This window comes from Aspergillus nidulans, chromosome IV, assembly GCF_000011425.1.
Source record: "Aspergillus nidulans FGSC A4 chromosome IV".
Taxonomy (NCBI): domain Eukaryota; kingdom Fungi; phylum Ascomycota; class Eurotiomycetes; order Eurotiales; family Aspergillaceae; genus Aspergillus; species Aspergillus nidulans.
In genome coordinates, this window is record NC_066260.1 from 913,286 (window position 1) to 917,209 (window position 3,924).

General features: G+C 52.5%; 1 annotated feature.

Annotated features, from left to right (window-relative positions):
- Positions 1-3,924: a sequence feature (contig 1.120 1..3924(-1)).

A 3,924-nucleotide genomic window follows, 5' to 3' on the forward strand; every position in this document is an offset into this window, starting at 1 on the left:
GTTTTATTATTTAACGTCACTCGGCGGATCACGTGGCCCACGTGATCTGCGGCCTCCCAGGGGGCATCTGGACGTGCTACCTAAACAGAACTGCCTAGGAACCAGCTAGATACAGGTTTGAAGCAGCAACTATGGACAATATATGTTGGAAATAAGCAGAAGAAGCATCTGGCGCTACCTTGGCCAGGTCTTTGAGGGCAGATGCCCGTTTTGACTACCTATAGATTGGGGGGAGGGGCTGTACCCTTTGTCCAGGTAGATGTGTGGACTGTCGCACTTTCAAGCACTCCGGCAGGCCCAGTTTGGGCATATGTCCTTGAAAAAGGATGATTCTTGCATAATATGGCTGAATTCCTCAGCCCCGGCAGCTGTACTTAAGAGCCAGTCTATTGTTTTTGACGGGCCATCCTTTATACATCTCCATCTATCCTTCCAGCGTTTTCTGGTATATGGGCAAAAGAAGAAGTGTACTGGGGTCTTTGCCTTGCCGCAGGGGCAGCTCTCCAGGTAGTCTGTGTGGTCAAAATGCTGGTGGTATGCCGTAAAGTCTCCGTGGCCTGTACGAGCGGCGACGAGTCGGCCAAGTACCCACCGGGGCAGCTTGTGCTCGCGGGAGCGGCTTTCTTTTGTATGGGGTCTGATATTCAGGGCTTTGTAGGTTTCAGGCGCCTTATTAGCATATGCTGTATATGTCTCTGTACGGAGCCACTGTTTTGCCTCCCGTCGTAGGTATGCTGGGGAGGGGGGGATGTCGGGGCTGTATATAGAAGACCCTAGCTTAGCGAGCTTGTCTGCCAGCTCATTCCCAGCAATTCCAGAGTGGCCTGGAATCCAGCGGACCTGAAGGGGCTTCCGTTGCATGGTTAGGATTGAAGGGCTTTCCATCCACTGGGCGGCTAGTTGGCTAAAGGTCTCTGACAGACCATGTCTGTGAGGGGTTGGCCTATAGCTTGCTAGCAGGGAGGCTGCAGCTAGGTTATCTAGGAGGATAACTAGCTGGGTGGAGTAGCCTACGCATGGTTGTCCCAGGGCTGCGCGTAGGCCTTCTACAGCACCTATGATTTCCGCATCATAGACTTCTGTCCTGGGGCCCGCGGGGCCATGTCCCTTGGTTACCAGGATAGGGCCAAAGTAGACTGTATAGCCAAATCCTGCCCCTTGGCCAGTTCGCGAGCTGTCCAAGTATACTGATATCTGTAATGGGGCAGGGCTATAGTCTTTGTTATCTGTTGGGAGCATGCATAATGGAGGGAGAGGCAGCTCTATTATAGCGCGCTCTGGCAGGGGGCTGAGGAGGAGCTGTAGGATCCTTTTAAGCCTGGTTTTGGGCCTGCCCACGGTAGTCTCTGCGGCTATTTGGGCAATTGGGTGTTTAGTGTCAAGGCTCATGTATCTCACTGCTCCTCCGGTTGACAATTATTTAACGTCACTCGGCGGATCACGGGGCCCACGTGATCTGCGGCCTCCCAGGGGGCATCTGGACGTGCTGCCTAAACAGAACTCCCTAAAAACTAGCTAGATACAGGTTTGAAGCAGCAACTATGGACAATATATGTTGGAAATGAGCGGAAGAAGCATCCGGCGCTACCCTGGCCAGGTCTTTGAGGGCAGATGCCCGTTTTGACTACCTATAGATTGGGGGGAGGGGCTGTACCCTTTGTCCAGGTAGATGTGTGGACTGTCGCACTTTCAAGCACTCCGGCAGGCCCAGTTTGGGCATATGTCCTTGAAAAAGGATGATTCTTGCATAATATGGCTGAATTCCTCAGCCCCGGCAGCTGTACTTAAGAGCCAGTCTATTGTTTTTGACGGGCCATCCTTTATACATCTCCATCTATCCTTCCAGCGTTTTCTGGTATATGGGCAAAAGAAGAAGTGTACTGGGGTCTTTGCCTTGCCGCAGGTGCAGCTCTCCAGGTAGTCTGTGTGGTCAAAATGCTGGTGGTATGCCGTAAAGTCTCCGTGGCCTGTACGAGCGGCGACGAGTCGGCCAAGTACCCACCGGGGCAGCTTGTGCTCGCGGGAGCGGCTTTCTTTTGTATGGGGTCTGATATTCAGGGCTTTGTAGGTTTCAGGCGCCTTATTAGCATATGCTGTATATGTCTCTGTACGGAGCCACTGTTTTGCCTCCCGTCGTAGGTATGCTGGGGAGGGGGGGATGTCGGGGCTGTATATAGAAGACCCTAGCTTAGCGAGCTTGTCTGCCAGCTCATTCCCAGCAATTCCAGAGTGGCCTGGAATCCAGCGGACCTGAAGGGGCTTCCGTTGCATGGTTAGGATTGAAGGGCTTTCCATCCAACTGGGCGGCTAGTTGGCTAAAGGTCTCTGACAGACCATGTCTGTGAGGGGTTGGCCTATAGCTTGCTAGCAGGGAGGCTGCAGCTAGGTTATCTAGGAGGATAACTAGCTGGGTGGAGTAGCCAACGCATGGTTGTCCCAGGGCTGCGCGTAGGCCTTCCACAGCACCCATGATTTCTGCATCATAGACTTCTGTCCTGGGGCCCGCGGGACCATGTCCCTTGGACACAAGGATAGGGCCAAAGTAGATTGCATAGCCATACCCTGCCCCCTGGCTGGTCCGTGAGCCATCTGAGTACACTGAAATCTGTAAAGGGGCAGGGCTGTAGCCTTTGTTGTCTGTTGGGAGCATGCATAATGGAGGGAGAGGCAGCTCTATTATAGCGCGCTCTGGCAGGGGGCTGAGGAGGAGCTGTAGGATCCTTTTAAGCCTGGTTTTGGGCCTGCCCGCGGTAGTCTCTGCGGCTATTTGGGCAATTGGGTGTTTAGTATCAAGGCTCATGTATCTCACTGCTGCCCTCCGGAGGATGCTGTTGAGTAGAGCTTCTGGGTCTGGTAGGTCTGCTTCGCGGAAGAGTGCTGCAGTAGGGGTGGTCTTGTAGGCTGGGATAATAGCCAGGGCTGCTGTGTGGAAGAGAGAAAGCAGGGAGTTAACTACCCCTTTTTGTCGTTTGCCTGTATAGAAGACTTCTGCCCTGTACAGAGCTGTTGGAAGAACACACTGTATAACTGCTGCCCGCATGGAGGCCACTGGGCAGCCGCGCTGGGTATTGCTAAGTCTCTTTAGGTGCTGGGCGAGTCGTTTCCCGCGGCTAAAGACCAAATTAATGTGGGCTTTAAAAGTAAGCTTTGTATCCAGAAGAACTCCTAACCACCGTGTATATAGGGATGGTGTAATCTCCCCTATACCAGGTAGAGTAACTGTGGGGAGATGCTGCTGCTGCTTTCTAGAGAAGTGTTGTATCTCTGTTTTCTCTATTGAGAAAGGGAGGCCTGTCTCTGTCCCTAGAGCAGTAATTTGCTTGTAGGCCTCTACCAGTTGTTGTGAGCTCTCTTCCAGGGTATTCCCAGTTAATAATATGCCCATATCATCTGCATAGCAGAAGGAGCCCTCTAAGGTAGAGACTATTCTTGCCGCATATAGCAGGAAGAGTATTAGGGATAGGGGGGATCCCTGGGGGAGTCCGCCTTTAATTGGTGCTGTGGCAGTGCCTTCTTTGATATGAACAGATACAGAGCGGCCAGTAAGCCAGTCCTTAAGTAGCTGGAGTAAGCCTTTATGCCATCCTTGCAGGCGTAAGTGAGAAAGGAGCTGTTGGTGTATTACAGCGTCAAATGCCCCTTTCACATCTAGTAGGAGTAGTGAAGCATCTTTTCCCTGTTGAAAGGCCTCCTCTACCCTGTGAACAAGAACCTGGACCAGGTCAATGGCAGAGCGTCCTGGCAGGGCCCCGAAGTGGCAGGGGGCTAGCACATCTGCCTGAATTGCTCTTACAGCTATCTGCTGTGCTAGGAGGCGCTCTAGGCCTTTACCTAGGGTAGAGAGGAGGCTAATTGGCCGCCAGGCATTGAGTTGGGTATAGCCCCTCTTTCCTGGTTTCGGTAACATTATTACCTTTGCTGACT